The sequence below is a fragment of the Leopardus geoffroyi genome, chromosome E2, assembly GCF_018350155.1.
Source record: "Leopardus geoffroyi isolate Oge1 chromosome E2, O.geoffroyi_Oge1_pat1.0, whole genome shotgun sequence".
Lineage (NCBI taxonomy): Eukaryota > Metazoa > Chordata > Mammalia > Carnivora > Felidae > Leopardus > Leopardus geoffroyi.
Genome location: NC_059335.1, coordinates 22,828,395 through 22,846,978, shown reverse-complemented (window position 1 = coordinate 22,846,978; position 18,584 = coordinate 22,828,395). Strand labels below are relative to the sequence as shown.

The 18,584-nt window shown below is 50.9% G+C and overlaps 1 pseudogene; it reads left to right on the top strand.

Annotated features, from left to right (window-relative positions):
* The first annotated feature begins 5,009 nt into the window (after positions 1-5,009).
* LOC123578386 lies at positions 5,010-17,532 on the top strand (annotated as a pseudogene).
* Positions 17,533-18,584: the final 1,052 nt, after the last annotated feature.

The window sequence follows — 18,584 nt, the reverse complement described above, 5'->3', positions numbered from 1 at the left end:
GGGGCGGGGGTTCACGAATCCTCCAGCGCCCCAGAGCCTCTCACCGCCGCACAACGCAGCCAGGAAGCCCCACGCCTCTGCCACCTATGCGGCTCCGGATGCGCCCAGCAGATTGGGGTCCGGAGAGAGGCAGTGTGGTGCAGTGGTTGGCGCCTTGGTTTTGGTGCCAGCGCTAGGCTGTAGAATCAGACTTGCTACACCTCATCCGGGTATCCTGCAGCAGGACCCTTCGCTCTCTGAACCATTTTCTCGTCTGTAAAAGAGGACGAAACAAGCGCGTGCCTTGCAAGGAGCCTTTGCAGAGTACTGCCTGGGCAAACGCAGGAAAAGCCCCAGACCCATGGCAAAGAGCATAGTAAATGTTAGCTGTTTCTCCTATAAAATCCCTAGCTGCAAACACAAGGGACTCTTTTTTTTTTTTTTAATTTTTTTTCAACGTTTATTTATTTTTGGGACAGAGAGAGACAGAGCATGAACGGGGGAGGGGCAGAGAGAGAGGGAGACACAGAATCGGAAACAGGCTCCAGGCTCTGAGCCATCAGCCCAGAGCCTGACGTGGGGCTCGAACTCATGGACCGCGAGATCGTGACCTGGCTGAAGTCAGACGCTTAACCGACTGCGCCACCCAGGCGCCCCACACAAGGGACTCTTAAATACGGAGGACAAACAGGGTCGCCGGAGGGGAGGTGGCTGGGGGGTGGGCTAGATGGGTGATGGGCACTAAGGTGGGCGCTTGTGATCAGCACTGGGAGTTGTATGTATGTGATGAATCACTAGGTTCCACTCCTGAAACCAATGCTACACTGTATGTTAACTAACTTGAGTTTACATAAATTTAAAAAAAATCCTAAACTGCTTCTCAGCTGCTCAGACTCCCTCTTCTCTCCCTCTCTCTCTCTCTCTCTCTCTCTCTCTGTCTCCCACTCTCTCACCCTCTCACCAGTGCTCAACGTTGGCCATATCAGGGATTTTCGGTAAACCGGGGGTGCCAATGCCGACCTCCCACTCAGGTATAAGGTAACAAGGGTAAAGAGGGTGCCACCTCTATGCAGACAGGTGCACCTGGTGTCAAAGGTCCGCTGGGCCTTCCACCTCCTAAGCGCCCAGAGGTTAATTCTCTGTTAGAACGAAAAGACTCTCCCAGCGGCTGCTTGAAAACCGGAGGCTCTGTCTGCAGCCTTGTGGCCAGGGCCTATTTCCTGAGCTACGGGCGTCTGGGTGGCTCTTCACTCCCTCCCAGGGGTCACAGACCAGGGGGTCCAAATCAGGGGTCATGATTTCTGACTCCCTTCCACAAAGGCCTCACTGAAGTAGATGCCTCATCCCTTTAGTAATCTGGTGGAGTAATTAAGGAAAATAAACTTTCCTTAAAAAGCGAAAGAGCCATTTAGATCCATTCACGCACGAGGCACTGTCCCCGAGACTCGGGTTTGGGGTGTGAGGTAGGCGTGTCTCACGCACCTTCCGCCAGGCACAGAGCTTTAATTACTTCTCAGGAGGCAGGAAGAAGGGGCCTATAGAACCGGGCGTGACAGCCAGGTACGCCAGCAGGGAGGGGGACTTCTCAAGCAGCCGCTGCCGCTCTGCCTGTGAAAACGCCGGCTCCAATTCAAAGGTATCAAATATTTGCCTAGCTGTTCAACATTTCTTCAAATAATATACTCACGGCTAATTCATATCTAGACTCGATGTCTTCATCTCTCCCAGGCCTCCCTCCTGGATTAGCGTGTCTTGTCTATTCTGGGAGAAAGTTGTCCTACATTCTAAAAATAGACCCTGGAGTCTGGACACTGGCATGCACAGTCAGCAGAGGCTTTTTTACTTATCTTGAGGGCCGTCCTGGGGGGACAGGTGCAGCAGAGCCCAGAGACACATCCGTGAAACAGCCAGTGTGGGCGCCCAGGTGCATGGAAGAGGCTGGGTCCTAGCGAGATGTCTGTTCTGGCTGCTGGCTTCCGAGTGAGGCGGTGGTCTGTTCCCAAGGACCCCCCTCCCAGCCTGGCTCTTTGACATTTGAGGGCAGTACAAGACTTTCACATCAGAGGCAAGATCCTTTCTGTCCACATACAGGTCCCTTTCTTCCTCAGAGTTAGGAGCCCAGGATGTCCCTGTGTCAGCCAGGACCTGGCAGGAAGCAGGTGGCATGCTCGTTCAGGCCATTCAGGGAGAGCTTAATGAAGGGACATCTTTACAAAGGGGAGCCCAGGAAGGAGGGATGGCACTCTGGGTCTGGTAACAGGGGGGGCTCTTCCCACCCTGGGTTGCAGGGCCCAGAGAGGAGAAGCCACCTGAATCTCGAGGTGGAGAGTGCCATTCGACAGGGGAGGTGATCTTGGGAGGAGAAGCCTGGGGAATGGCCACCCAACCACTCCCCAGTCCATGCCAGGGCTCCCCAAGCTCAAACCCACCCACAAGGCAGAGTTATGTGTGGATGTGTCCATGCAGGGGACCTGCTGGGGGAGGTAGTCAGAGCAGGTGAGGGAGGGTGCAGAAGAGGAGATAGTCAGCTCCCTGTCCCTTTCTTGGGACCTCTCCACCTCGCTCTCCACCTTCTGTCTCTCCTTGTACCAGTCATTATTTCTCTGATAGCCTCACCATCTGCATCTCGGACTGACTCCCCTTCTCTTTGTTTTCCTCCAGCTATATCTTCCCCACTTCCTGTGCCCTGAAGGAGGGCGGGCGGGTGCCATGCCCCTTTCCCAATTGATGGAGTTGTAGGGGGTTCCAATAGTTCTCCCCACGGTCACCTGCCAATGCTAGAGGAGGGGGAGCAGCCTGGCCCTGGAGACCGGCTTCATGTGACTCTCTGCTCTTCCTCCTCTGCACTGCTCTAAATGAGGCCAATCAGGGCTGCTTTCATTTTATTACTTCAAGGACTTCCTCATCCACTTCCTTTCATCCTTCTTGCCGCTCTGGCCTGGAATTAGGGAGGAGGAGTTGTAGAACCTCTAACGGCCCACAGCCCTAATGAGAGCTCCCCCTGGGTGCCCAGCCTGCACATGTGCTGTGGGGGGCCTGCGCTCAAGGAGTCACAGCAGATGGGGGCTGGACCCACCACCCATTCACACAGTCACTTGACAGAATGCACCCAGGGCCACCGCACTCAGGCCCTGCGTGAGACCCCGGTTGTATATACAACAATGAAGGATTTAGTGTCTGCTCTTGACAAATACAGATATGTACCCTGTGTACTGTGTGACACAATGCATAAGCTCGTCTAAGCCTTAATTTCCTCTTCTGTTAAATGGGGGAGACATCCCTAACTTGCTTAGGGGTGCATGTGAGATCACAGGGGGGCTGTTAAGTGACAGCAACTTGTGCCCCATCCATGTACATAAAAGGTAAAACCTCAAAAGGAAGATGGGGCCTCCCAGTTGGGGGCCGAGGATGCAGACCTCAGACAGCAGGGGGGAGGGACAGATGTGGACCCAGACCTCCAACTTCAGCTCTGGTTTTAAATGGAATAAAATAATCCCCCGAATAAATAACCCTTCTATGAGGCAGGTCCCCTTGTGAGGTCACTCCTAGTAACAGATCTCACCACGGCACAGAGAATGTTCTGCTCCCCCTATCTGGGGATGATATATACAGCCAGCTAATGCAAAATGAATTTTCATGTTATTTTTGCTTATTTTTTAAGTCCATTGGGTACATCGCGGCTGATCGCTGTTCTGACATTTTTCTTCCCTCATTAAGAAAGATGCCCCTGGTGAGTTACCTGTGTCGGGCTCAGAGCAGAAAATAAATATCGCTGGCATCCACTTTCCTGTGCTCTCTGGGTGTAATTAAGAAAAAGGCACCTGCAGGAGACAGAAAGAACAGGGCAGAAAACGGCCAAGTGGTTACCCTTCACAAGAACTTTAAAACCATGGTCTTTAAAACCATCCAAATGTCACCCCTTCCACGACCTCCTTCCTGACCTGTTGGGGCCTCCCTCCACCTTTGCACCCTAACGTTATTCCGTTCCACTGTGGTTTGCTTTCCTTTAGCATATATATCTCTTATCCCTGCTGTGGTAGACAGCCCTGTTCTTCCCTCTGTCCAAGGTACCTGATTTTCTTTTGGGACCCACAGTTCCTGGGAACCCCATGCAATCTGGGTGGAGCCTGCCTGTGCCCCAGGAGACAACCAAACCAGGTAAGTCAGACTTGTCTCAGGACTTGCCAGGAAATGCTTCATGAAATACTCTTGGGCTGAAGCTTAGCCTGGGGCCATGGCCATTTTGACTTCGGGGAGAAATTGTCTTGAGAAGGAAGCCAGCCAGGGGTGCCTGGCTGGCTAAGTCAATAGAGCATGCGACTCTTGATCTCAGGGTCTTGAGTTTGAGCCTTACATTGGTGGTAGAGGTTACTTTTAGGAGGAGGAGTGGGAGGAGAGAAGAAACTGGACTGCTGAGCCTCTCATGAGAACTTGGGACCCGGTGTCCCATGTGTGCCCTGGATCTGGAGCCTGCTGGATCTTGCAGACAGGCATTATGGGGACCCTCCCATCTTGCCTCACTCTCACTGTGCCCAGCCACTGCCTATGGTTCAGGGAGCTTGTCATTGGGTCTGTCTCCAGAGGAGGCAGAGCTGGCACCATGGGCTCAGTGCTCAGGGCTGCAGCTCAGGAGCGTTGGTAATGCCCTGGCTTCCTGGTTTGCAGCCAGAAGTGTTCCATAAATGGCACAGCTCCTTCAGTGAGCTAAGTCCCCACTTCCTGCTGGGTCTGACGCCCCCACCAGTGATCTCAGAACCCAGGGTGTGAGACCCAGTTCATCCCCTGGGCCAGCTGACCTGCTTCAGGGCCACATTTGCCACCTTCACCTTGGGCTTTTGTTCTGCATCTCTGCAGAGGGCTCGCATGCCAGGGTTTCTCTTTCTGTTCTGATCCCGCTGCCTCACTTTGGGCCCCTTTCCCGTGTCTTGTCTTGTCCTCTTTCCTCTATAACCTTTAGTCATGTTCACCAAATTATGAGCATCTATGAGGCACCTGGTGTACACAGCCCGAGCAGAGGCTTCCCTGACAGCCTGTGTGACTTGAGTTCCCGCGGTGTTCTCTCTCAGGGTGCCCCATTCTTTTCCTACGCAGCAGTTATCACCCTTTACCATTGTTTTTTGTAAGTGGTTTTTTGTTTACTGGATTCACTGCTGTCTCTTTAGTTGCTCAGTTCTCAGAAGACGGAAACTTTTATTGTTTTTCGCCTTACACTTAAATCAGGGACTGGCACACAGGACCCTCAAGAAACATCCGTGGCATGACCGTGTGGGTGAACGTGAGGGGGCCGGGCCCTGGCCCTGGTGCTGAAGCGCAGCATTGCAGACTGGGCCTGAGGCTGTTCCCACAAGGCTGGGCATCGGGTGGGCGGAGTGCTGTGGGGTGAGGGGTGGACCCAGGTCTCCAGACAGCTGTGGTGTGGAGTGTCCTTGTGCAGACCAGACCCAGAGCCCAGAGCCCTGAGAAGACATGAAGCCTGCTGGGTGGACATGCTCACTGGGTAAACTCCTGTGGCTGAAACACAGGGGATTTCAGAGACATGTAGAAGTGGGAGAATGGGGAATTCTGTTCACTGTTTGGTCATGTTCATCTGCTGATTGCTCTCTGGTCACAGCTCCCCAGGGAGAAAGGCAGCTCCCTGGGTCCCTGGGGCAGAGGTGGGCAGTGATGCCTCTGGTCTAAACTGCATCATTTGGCACAGGGCTGCTCTGCATGACAGGTGACTAATAATGCTTCTCCCCCACAGGAAATGGCTTGTGAGTGTCCAAGTGTCCTATGTGCAGTGCCCAGTTTCAGGTCTGGGGTTAGTGTGGTGGGCAGAGTAGCCCAGTGAATGACCTGGCACCCATCCAGCATGATGTTATCCAACAAAGGAGGGTTGATTTTATCCCAAGGGGCCACCTCAGTGGTCTCTAAATGTGCTATTCACACCTCATGGCTGGCCCCAGGGGCCCCGCCCATGAGGCTGGTTCTAGCTGGAAGGGAGGCGTAGGCCATTAGGCTTTGGTCTGAACTGCAGCCTTACCACTTAGTGGTGAGCGGTGTGGGCAAGGTCCTTGACTTTGCCCAAGCGCACTTCCTGCACCTGAGAAAACTCTTGTGAGGCGTGGGGGGGCTTGTCGACAGCTGGGCCCACAGTGAGGCCATCTCCCCATGGCTGCCCCCCGCCCTGGGCTCGGGGCTCCTCTGCCTCCTCCGCAGCTTTGCCTCCAGTACAGCAGGTAGCAGCTGCCCGTGCCAGTGTCTGTAGAGCACGCGTTCTCGGCCTCCCTGCCCGGTTGTGCTTCCTGGACGGCAGGGACCTGGTATGTCTGGATGCTGTCCTTCTTCCTGCTTTACCACCGAGGGCCCAGCACTGGGCCTTGTGCATGCTTGGTTCTCAGAAGGCATTTGATGAGTGAGTGGTGTATAAATGACTAATAGGAATTCAATCCATGTTAGCAGAAATACCAAACCGCTTTGCTAACTTCCCCCAAACTACCTGCCACCCTTCATCAGCACTTGGCCCGCCAGTAGGGAGAAGGGCCTTTACCAGCCAGCCAGGAGAGCGAGGCCCACCCGGCTTAGCGCCTCGAGCCACAGATGCAGGACTGATGGTGCCCTCAGAAGCTCACACTGGGCCTTCTCAGGGCCCCATCTGTAGAGGGAGGTCTTTCTGTAAGCAGCTGCGGTGGAGCCCGGAGGCTGCAGGGGCTCCACGCCCCCTGCCTTCTGTGTTGGCCAATAGATGGGGAGCTAGTGACCAGACCCAGCTCCCTCTCCTGCACATGTGGGCCAGTACTTGGAATCTATGACGCCTGATGAAGGCTGCGTTAGCCAGGCTCCCAATGGGGAGCCAGTCTCTGCCATTTGCAGGAGCCAGGCAACTCTGAAAGCCAGGGCTCTGGGGGCGAGGAATGAGGTTTCGACTTTAAATCTGGCCGTTCTCATGTCACTCCAGCCCCGTTCCCCAGAAATAAGCTGGTCCAGTCTGCCATCTTTCCAGACAGTTCCTGTTGAAGCAGAAATAGTCCAAATTCTAAATGTCTAGACACTGACATATGGGGTTTCTTGATATTGTTTTCATACAGGAAAACTTGCTCTGAAAAACACAGCTACACACAGCCACTCACACACCACCGGCCCCACGCACAAAATCCTGATTTTCAAAATGTTCAGAGCCCTTCCTGAACTTGCCTGAGAGATGATGTCATCAGAGTTTGTTACTGGGGAGTTTTAGATATCTTTCTTTAAACACACACATGTACACAGGCACCCCGATTAAACACACACACGTGCACAGGCACCCCAACACACACAACACTGACAATTTGTCTTCTCTCATCTTCCCAACAGCAGGGGTGTCTGGCCCTTGAATATGTATGGGCCTTTGCTGCATGCTAGAAAATGAAGCACCTGAGTTCACGGGAGCTGTGAACGGAGGGCAGACAGCCCAAGGATGGGAGACAGGTGCCCTAGACAGGGAATCAGGACACGACACTGGGAAGTCTCTTTAGCTCATTTTGTTCATCAGTAAACTGGGAATAGTGGTTCCTTCCTTGCTTTCGAGATGTGAAAATCTCTGCAGGAGATTGGATAAACAGAGGTTGCCGCTGTGACGTTGGAGATGGGAAAGCAGCAAGAATGACCATCTGGGCTCTGGAACGAGCTGTCTGTGCTTGAATCTTGCCTCTGCCCATTGCTAGCTATGTGACCTTGGTGGAGCTACTTAACCTTTCTGTGCCTCTGGCTCCTCAGCTATAAAGTACCGATAACATGAATAGCTGTGACCTCATCAGGTTTTCGTGAGGACCGGATAAGTTCATAGGAGTTGGCTGGTCCATGCGGAGGCGCTGACACCCAGTGCCTGGTGTGCCATAATTACTGCCTCCTCCCAGTAGGGCCCCTCTTTCTACCCAGAGTCTTCTTTAGGACATGGCCCTCAAGCCTGGGCCTCCCAAGGGTCAGGAGAAGCCTGGGCCACTTCCACTTGTGCAAGAGTCCAGTATATTAAGTCATAACAAAATGCCAAAGCAAGGTTACACAAGTTAAGGTAAACTGAATACATTTACAGAAAGCAATTAAGTGGTTTTCGACAGACATACAGAGACTCCCTGGAAACCCTCACTGGACACAGTGGCAACACCATGATGTTCATCAGGAATGGATGGCCTGGGAGAAAAGGTTCTCCTTCCCTTTGCCCTAGCCTGCCCTTAACAGGCCCTGTCTTGAGGTATTCGTGTATCCCATAAATAGGAAGAACAGAAATATCCCTGACTTCCAGCCTTGGCAGAGGCAGAGACTAAGGGCTGGGGGGTCCGGAGGATGGCTAGTGCCCAGCTGGGAACCTGCATTTCCCTGGAGCATGCTCAGGTGCTGGGTGGCCGCAGGGAGGAAACAGGTGGGGTGCCCTGCACAGCTGTGTGCGGAGGGGCCATGGCGGGGGCAGCCGGAGCAGCCACATCAGGCAGGCCATGGACTTGTTGCTGGACTGGCCTCCTTGGGAAGCACCCCCTCCTCCCCAGTCACCCCAGGGTTGTCCAAGAGCCTGGGGAGGATGATTTAAAATGACTTGCAGCTCGGGGCTCCTGGCTGGCTCAGTTCGATAAGCATCCAACTCTTGGTTTCGGCTCAGGTCATGATCTCGCAGTTTGTGAGTTAAAGCCCCACGTTGGGCTCTGCGCTGACTGCATGGAGCCTGCTTGGGATTCCTTCTCTCTCTCTCTCTCTCTCTCTCTCTCTCTCTCTGCCCCTCCCCTGCTCACACACTTTCCCTCAAAATAAATAAACAAGCTTAAAAAAAATTAAAAAATAAAATAAAATGACTAGCAGCTTAAATGACTCCGAAAAGTTTCTATTCCCAGTGTGTCCCCATGCTCCCTGGGATTGAGTGACAGGAGTTCAGTTTTACAAATCTAGCCAACACTCAGCTCCTGTGGTGGCAGGAAGCTCCAGCTTCTACACCTGCTTCCTCCCTGGTTGGCCCTCTCCCTGACTCCCTGGGACCTGGGGTGTTCTCTGTCTGCATGATCTGCTCTACAGGTGTCTTGGGGCTCAGCCAGGAAGTTCCTGGCCGGCAGGGTCAGAATCTGGTTCTCATCTTCTTTCCAGGACCCCCACCTAGCCCCTGGGTTCCTCAATCCTGGCTGTGCATGGCTGTCACCTGGGGGGTGGGGGTCTTTAAAATGCCAGCACCTGCTTCGGCACCCCCCCACCCCCAATGCAGAACAACAGTGCATGTCACCCCAGTCAGGCCCAGGCATGCCTCAGTTGCATATTTGACCTGCACGCCCACTACGGAACCTAAACCCAGGCTGGGGGCTGCTTCCAGAAGGGTTCTGAGAAGAGGATTCAGGTCCAGAGAGGTAGCTTTCCAGCGCAGCCACAACAGGAATGCCAGTGGGTGACAGAGACTCTTTGCACCGTGAAGGCTGTGAGTCTGATCAAACAAGATTTAGCTCCAAATCCAGCCTGCTTTACCCAAGTACAACTGTGGGCCAAGTGCTTGTTCGGGCATTATCACCTCCCTCCTTGCCACAACATACCCATCTTTTTGAGTGTATGGGGCCAGAAGGGCTCTATGTTAGAACAGGGAGCATCAGGCTGGCAGGGAATCCATCCCGGCTTGTTCCCAGGGAATTGATCTTTATGCAGAGTGGCTCGAATGCCCATACATCCTTTGGTCCAGCTTGGAGTTTCCTAAACTCGAGCACACTTAAGTTTTACTGCGCAGAACTGGGAGCCTGGAACTATACATGCTGTGCTGTGGGTGATTCCGGGGCCTTCAGGGTAACACTGAAGTGTGCAGAACTCTGCGGTGACTGGGGGTGGCAGTCTGACAGCCCGGCTGCAGTGACCTGCCCACCTCCTGCTCCCCATGTCATTTCCACTTGGCTCCCTTCTCTCTCTCTCTATCCTCGGCCATCAAGACTTTCTCTTGTCCCTCACCTGGCCAGATTTGTTCACAGCTGCAGCCACAGCACCTACAATTGTGCCTGGGGCAAGGTTGTTTCCTGATGAGCATTTGTTGTTCTTGACAAATGCTGAGGATGGCAGTGCTCCCAGAGCTAACAGTGAATTTGGGTGGATGGACGGGACAGACGGTCAGCTCAGGACCCCTGTGGGAAGTTCTGGGGATGCCCTGCCCCTGCCCTTCAGCATTCGCTGTTCCCCGCATGCAGCTGAGCCCGTGCCTGGCGCTCTGCTTGGGGACCCGAGATGGCCTGGCCGAGGGGGCCTGCTGTGCCTGTGTGCAGAACAGGTGGGAAGTGCCAGCTGTTGCAACTCAGGGAATAGCCTCCAGTCGATGACAAAAGAAGCTGTGGATAAATAGCCCAGTTCCCTTGTCCTCCAGATGGGCTGTGTCCCAGGTCCCCGCGGTAGGACTGCGTGCGTTCCTCCACTCTGGACTGGCCTCCTTCCTTCCGCTTCCCAGCCTCCCACGGACAGTGCCTGGAAGAACCACCCTTGGCTCAGTCTACCCAGCAGCCTTTCAGTGAAGGAGCCACATAGGGCGAGGGAGGCACCCTGAGGCTCTAATGACTGCTTGTGGAGAGCCCGTCCCTAGGAGGACAGTAGTGACCTGGTGGTTCCCTTTGCTCTAGTGTTGGATCTCAGGTTCCTGGGGAAAGTGACTCCTTTGGCTTCCTGGCTTGGACCCACAGACAAACTGAACAAGGTGAAAAAAGTTGTCATTTGGAAAAGTCTTGTGGCCAAAGGCTGCAGGGGGATGGGGCTTGGGAGAGACGGGGCTGAAATGCCTGGAGAAGCCAGGGAAGCTGCTCCTTCCGGAACAAACTTCCCAGCCCGGACACAGGCGACAGCCACCCGTGGGAGCAAAGAAAGTTTCGCTGCTCCTCCCTTCCAGAGATATTTCCAAGAGCTTTATTTTTCTCGCCAGTTGGCTAAGAAGCAAAAAAGGAACAATAGATTCAAGCTGAAATAATTTGCATTTATGATGAACACAAGGAATATCTACCTTGCATTTTCCTAAAAAAGAAAAATTAAACCCCGTTTTTAATTAACTGATAAACTATTAATCAAATTTTTGCAATGTTAGGTGACACATTATTCATTTAGATAGAATGACTGTGAACTTAAACTAATCAAATCTGATTTGCCCACATAGGCTTGATTGAAATACATTTTAACTAGCATATACAAAGAGAAAATCTTGGATTTCTTACCTAATCTTCAGAGTATACTGCTGAGTTAATAAGGGCAGTTTTTTTTTTTAAATGAGACCACCATTTCTTCATCTGCATATCAAAATCAAGAGGAACTTAATTGCAAAACACATATTCCTGAAATCTAATCATTACACTGCTTTAGGGTATTTTATTGAAGCATGTTAAATTATGGACAGAATATTAATGATGGAGCTAATCAAACCCAATTAGTCACTTCTAACAATAGTCACATAAATATACAAGTCAGGTACTAAAGTACTGTAGATATGATGTAAAATTGTTAAAATATTAAATGTATGGGATATTTATGAAATATCCATGTAGAATTTAAAGCCAAAAATTATCGGATAAGTCACTTTAAAGAAAACAGGTTTGGCAGTGTCCTACGATATTTGTCTAGAATTCACAAGTTTTCACCTATTCTCCAGGTACATTTGAATCCAGGGGATTAGCGAGTCTATAATCAATCAATCAGCAAATTCTAATAAGATGACTTACCATATTCATGACCCAGTATTTCACTCCTGCATCCAGAGACTTTTTTCAGTCTTTTGTTTTCTGACTTTTTCAAGGCCTGGTGGAAGGGTAGGTCTGGAGTCTCGGGGCCTTGGGAAAGCTGATGGAGGGCTGGATAGAGTGCTTTGGGTCCATGGCGTTTCCTCCCCACCCCCATCCCCATCCCCAGGGCGAAGCCAGGCAGGACAAGGCAGGGAAGCTGCTGTCTGGTGGACCTTCTCCTCCTCCCATTGGTGAGGTGTCAGGAAAGGATGCTAAGAGGCCCAGGGGAGTTCTAGCCGTGGCCTGTGAGAAGTCTTGATGGAAGATTCCAAGCCCGGGAGCTGGACCAAAGCAGGTAGGCAGCACCAGATATGGAAATCCCCTCTGAAGAGACCTCCCCCCGCCCTGTTCCCTTCCAAGCGTGGCTGCATGGTCCCAGACCAGCACCCACACAGGCCTGCATGGCAATTTCACCCAGGGCTAGCTCCCAGGGCTTCACTAGTCAAGGAAGCTGTCAAGCTTCACAATTCTCTTTACTGGCCCTCGTCCGATCCTAGTGTCCCATCCAGATCCCCGCTTTCCCCTCTCCTGTCCCTCTTTCCAGAACGCTGCCCTCCTGCCTCTCATGCTGGAGTCTCAGTTCTGGGCAGACAGTGGTCCTGTGGCACAGGTCCCTGCTCTGGCCAAACATCCCAAGTGACGCAGTAGAGCGATAGTAGCCGCTGTCCCCCCGACCCATGCATCTCCCTGTCTATCATATAAACCAAGGAGGAGCATGTCCTAGACCCTGTGCTGGACCCTCCCTAAACTCAGGGAGCACAGAAACGAGGCAGAAGTTGTACTGCTTTTTCCTGTACATCACGCATGTTCCTGCTACAGATAACGGCATCTCCGTTTTCCTTCAAAGAGCCCCTCTGCCCCCACTTTGAGCCTCTAAGGTTTGGGGGCTGCTCCACTCCCTGGAGTCACAGTGGGCAGATGACCCAGGCCTGCCAGTAGTGCTCCACCCCTTAGTCCCTGTGATAGGCCTCCGGGTGGGAATGTGATCTGGATGTAATCTTGGGGGTTTTGCTGGAACTATAAGGAAAGAGAACCCCTTTTCTGCTGGGGCGTCCTGGGAGCAGAGGCTGGGGCCGCAGCATACACAGAGACTAACGCAGAGGGAGAACAAGTCCCGACGACATTGCTTGAGCTCCCCAATTCCGCTGTGCCCGAAAGTCTAGTTACCTGCGCCAATAAGTCTCCCCTCTTTTTCTTTTTATTTCCCTTAGCCAGTTGGAGTTGTGTTTCCTGGCACTTGCAACCCAAAGAGTCACGGTTAATGGACAGGAGAGAAACAGAAGAGGTACAGTCTAGACACTCAGATGAGGTAGTGTGCGGTGTCAGCAGCAGGACATGGCCTTGCAGCTTCTGCAGCTTTTGGGACAGGAAGGTGGACAGAAATCAGGCTCTGGTTCTTGACTGACAGGTCACCCCTGGGTGCCCCTTTGTGATCTGTGAGGGAGGACAAGTGGAGTAAACGTGGTCACCCTGCGAGAGAGGGGGTCATGGTGTGGACACATTGAGCATCACTGTGGTATCCAGGGCCCGGCATGTGGCTCAATGAACAGTTGCAGGTGTGCACAGGTTGATATATTCTAGCAAGTTTACATGCCAGACTAGTACTGAAGATACAAGCTCCTTCTGGCAAGAATCCCCTTCTTGCCTGGTACCCATGGCTCTCCGCAGATGGCCGCAGGCATACTCCTGCTGTGGTTGCACCTCTGAGTTTATGAGTGCCCGAGCACCTTCCCCAGCCTCTGGAACCCTCCATCCCTCTGTCTTCTCCTTCTGCGAGGCCCAGGACACCTCCTCCATGAAGCCTGCCCTTGGATCTAACTTGTTTTTATGGATCTCTCATGACCTTGGCTTTCCATGCCTTGGAGTGGGAAGGGGAAATCTTGGGGCAGACGCGACATCCACGTTTGGGTGGAGGCAGCAGCGGAGACTGAGGGTTAGACTACAGATGCAGAGTTAAAAATAAAGGGCTTAGCAGAAGCCAACCACCTCCACCAGAGATGAGCAGGGGAATTTGCAGCAGGGCCATGGGACTCCTCACAGGACGTGGAGTTGTGTTCACATCATGCACTTCTTTGTTTCTTTTTAAGTATTTAAAAATGTTTCTTTATTTTTGAGAGAGAGATAGAATGCGAGCGAGGGAAGGGCAGAGAGAAAAGGAGGCACAGAATCTGAAGCACACTCTGGGCTCTGAGCTGTCAGCGCAGAGACCGACTCGGGACTCGAAGCCATGAACCATGAGAGCATGACCTCAGCCGAAGTTGGACACTCAACCGACTGAGCCACCCAAGTGCCCCTCACTTCATGCACTTCTAATCTCTATGGACAGGGCGATGCCCTTGACCTGAGTGTAGGCCTGCAACCTAGGTCTCCTACCAGACCATGAGCCCCCAAGGGCAGGCAAGGAGCTGGCCTGTTTCTATCAGCCTTCTGGTGACATCAGGACTGTTGGTTGGCGGACAACTCCAGACTCTGAGAACTTTCCGGAGGCTCTGAGACCCCAGTCTTGTGTTTCCCAAACCAGGCTCTAATTGAGATTTAGTTTGGGGTCAGCATGTGGCCTACATTTGTGGGCCGTTGGTACAACTTCACACCAGGCTAAGTTGCCTTTTTGTTCATGTATTTTTGAATAATTTTTAAAAATCAGATAATAATCATAAATTCATAAAAATCATAAACACCAGTTAACATTTTTCTTTTTGCCATTTCTGTCTCACACATAGACGCCTGATGCCAGGCACCGTGTGATTTCCAGGTAGTGAGTGTCCTTCTTCATGTTTCCTTGGCCACATGTGTAAGCATCTCTAGGAATCATCCAGAAGTGCCATAGCACCTTTGCCTTTGTTCTTTATTGCCAAATTTACATTCCCACCATAATGTGTGAGGGTTTCCCCAGACCTTCTCTGACCCATGGTATCATTAGGCTTAAATGTTTTTTCTTATCTCGTGGGTATGAAATAGTAGCTCATGGTTGCTTTAATGTGTATCTTCCCAATTGCTAGAAGCCCCATATGCCTTTTCAGGCAATTTTTAATCCACCCCGTCATCACGCTGGTCTCCTCCCTCCCAAGACTGGGCTCCTGTAGGAGGCACAGCTGCTGTGGGTTTCAGGTAAGCAACTTAGCCTCCGTGTCCTTGTCTGTGAAATGGACAAAACAATGGCTAATTCATGAGGTTTAGACAATGCAGACCAGCTATTTCAGCCTCGCAGGGTCCAAAGCTGATGAATGGACCACAGCCTGTCTTACTTCTGCAAGCAATCAGGCCTGGGGTGGCGCTCTCATTTTTGTCAAGAGGAAGGGAATCTGCATTGATGAGTCCAGGGTGCCATTTCAATTCAAGCAGAGCTTCTCTGAAGCTGGGGTAGCAGAGAAAAGTGAACCTTCTCCCTGCAGGAAGCTGGGGAAGAGGAGGTGGGCAAGGAGGAGGAGAGCAGGAGCCACATTCAGAGTCCCATTTTGGGGGGTTGGAGAACCTGTGTGCTTCAAGGTCCCCTGCTCCCTGTTGGCAGGCCTCCATCTGTTCTTCATATAGCCCAGGCAAGTGGCCTTTCTTACCTGGGGGCCTTGGCAGACGTATGAAGGGGAGGCAGAGCCCAGGGTCAGGTCAGGCTGACATCACCAAAAGGAAGCATCTGTTGTGGGAGACATACCTGACAGATGATTTATTTCTGCCCTAAGTTCCCCAACGGCCCAGCCTTATCTCTTCTTTGCAAGGCCTCCCAGGCCCCAAGGCAGAAGAACTCTGCTTCACTCAAGGCAGCAGAGAACCATCTAGGGGACTGCCTGAATTTCCTAGAAAATTTTTCTGGGAACATCCCGAAGCAACCTGTTAGCCATCAAGGCACCAACAAATTACCTGAACTTTTCAACTACCCGAAAAGCAGTAGCAAATCACCTTCAAAGGCACTCATTTCAGAGGTACAATTTGATGAGTTTTGGCAAATACGTACACTTGTCTAACCAGACCTAAACCTTCCAAAATGCATGATTTCTATGGGCTTTGATCCAATTAGTTAAAAACATGAAATTGCAGTTTTTCCCAATCAGTGAGCAAGAACACTGACCCACATCAGGGAAGACCAGCATTCCCTGGCTGGATTTTAACAGAAACTATAGTTGGTAGACAGACTGGAAAGTGAGCACATGATTTAGTGATGCCTGTTCCCCATTTGGATTCACATAGCTTTCTGAAGTGCCTTTTTAGTTATCAAAACCATGAAGCCAAGTATCAGGAACCAGACTTCCGAATTGGCCTCACAAAGTGTTCATCGAGATTTTCGAAAATAATGAAGAACAATTAATCACATTGGCACTCACTAGGAATATCATAATTAATATTTGAGTGAGAGCAAAACGATTGTGTTAATACATATATTATTTTAAATGTTATTTATCTTGTCTTTGTAAAATGTGTATTTTGTGTGTGTCTTGTTACAAATGAATGAAATAGTACCATAAGATACAGCAGACCCAGAGACAAGGACCTGGGTACGGGTTGGTTGTTCATCTGGGAGGTGGTTTCAGGAAGTGGGAGGGAGGCCATGGGGTAGGGAGACAGAGAAGGATGCAGTAGTAATGGGTTGGCTCACTCCCACAGAGGCTGTGTGAGGCTTCATGAGGAATGCATTCCAAGCATCCCATAGAGAGATGGGGAAGTTGGGAAATTGTCCTTTGGGACACTTTCCTTCTTTGGTTGAGAGTTGCTCTTGGGATGTTAACTTTTTGCCACTTTCAGACTCCCCGAAAGCTTGGGTGGTGCTGGAAAAGCCTTTAGTCTGACAACCCTTGGTGGTGGAAGCTGTCATCTGTGTGGGAAGGAACCACCCTAACTGTTGCCAAACTCAGCCATGGGCTGAGGAGATACGGGGTGGCCATCTACAGTGTTCGCTAAAAGCTCTGTCTGCACTTATAAATATCTGACTGAAAACATGCATCTAAAACTGAATGGAGATCACTAACCCGGAGACTGTTCAGAAGGCCATGATCAACCAGTGACTGGGAACCACTGGTCTTTGAATCCAAACTCCACCCTTGTTATTAACAGTGAACGCATGCCTTTGCTTTAGGTGGCACACGGCAGCAAGATGGCGGGACAAATTTCCAAGAAGAGGAAGTTTGCGGCCGATGGCATCTTCAAAGTTGAACTGAATGGGTTTCTCACTCGGGAGCTGACTGAAGATAGCCATTCTATAGGTGAGGTCTGAGTTACACCAACCAGGACAGGAATCATTATCTTGGTCACCAGGATGCAGAATGTTCTTGGGCCAGTGGATCCAGGAATTGAGTGTTGTGGTTCAGAAGAGGTTTGGTTTCTCTGAGGTCAGTGCAGAGCTTTATGCTGAAAAGGTGGCCACAAGAGGTCTGTGTGCTATCACCCAGGCAGAGTCTCCACCTACAAACTCCTAGGAGGCCTTGCGGTACGGAGGCCTTGTGGTGCTGTGGCGTCCACTCATCACGGAGAGTGGGGCCAAAGGCTGTGAGGTCGAGGGGTGTGGGAAACTCCGAGGACAGAGGACTAAATCCATGAATTTTGTGGATAGCCTGATGATTCACAGGGGGAACCCTGTTAACTAGTACTTTAACACTGCATGTGCTGCTGAGTCAGGGTATGCTGGGCGTCAAAGTGAAGACTGTGTTTCCCTGGGACCCAAATGGTAAGACTGGCCCTAAGAAGCCCCTGCCTGATCACGTGAGCATTGTGGAACCCAAAGATGAGACACTACCTACCGCTCCCCTCTTGGAACAGAAGGGTGGGAAACCAGAGTCACCTGCCATGCCACGGCCAGTGCCCATAGTGTAACAGGGTCTTGTTGGCAGCCGGATCTGGAGTCTGGATATGGCTTTGTAAATACTTTTAATAAAATCTTTAAAAAAGAAAAAAAAAACAGTGAAAGCACACCTGTCCTTCCTGGCCACAATCCACCCCATTCCCCTGGCATCTAGCCCAGATTATTTTATGGGTGAACTCAGTTAAATCGTTAAGGAGCAGACAATAACCATGCTGCTTAAACTGTCCCGGAGCACGAAAAAGACCTACTATGTTCCTAGACAGAAAAGCTCGCTATTGAAATTATGGTCATTCCCTTTGTATTACTCCTCAGATTTAATGTCATTCTAATCAAATGAAGAGAAAGTTGTTTTGTCAAAATTGTTATGCCTTTCTTTTAAACCCTCTTGAAAGGCACCCCTTAATGCCTTTGATTTCTATTTTTTTTTAATTTTTTAAAAGTTTAATTACTTTTGAGAGAGACAGAGCATGAACAGGGGAAGGGCAGAGAGAGAGGAAGATATAGAATCTGAAGCAGGCTCCAGGCTCTGAGCTGTCAGCACAGAGCCTGACGCGGGGCTTGAACTCATGAACTGAGAAATCATGATCTGAACCAAAGTTGGATGCTTCACTGACTGAGCCACCCAGGAGCCCCTGAATTCTATTTTTAATCCACTTAATTCAGGTATAATTTCCATACCCACAAAAAAATACTTTAAGCATCCACTTAAAGCATACAATTTGATGAGGTTGGCAGATGTATGCACCTCTGAAAGTGGCCCACAGTTGAGACAGAATATTTCCATCACCTCCAAAGGTTTCATCGCGCCCCTTTCTCTCCACCCTTCCCTCTCTCGGCCACAATCCCAGCAACCACTGATCCATTTTCTGTTATCAGGGATCAACTTGCTTTTTCTAGATTTTAAATAAGTGGAATTATGCAGTATGTGTCTGGCATCTTTTATGCGGCACAATTATTTTGACATTTGTCCATGTGGTTTGTTCATGTTCATGACCAGGTAGTTTTCCATTGCACAGATATACCACATTTTGTTCTCCTGTTATATCATGTATGCTGCTTCCAGGTTTTGACTGTTGCAAATAAACAGTGAATAT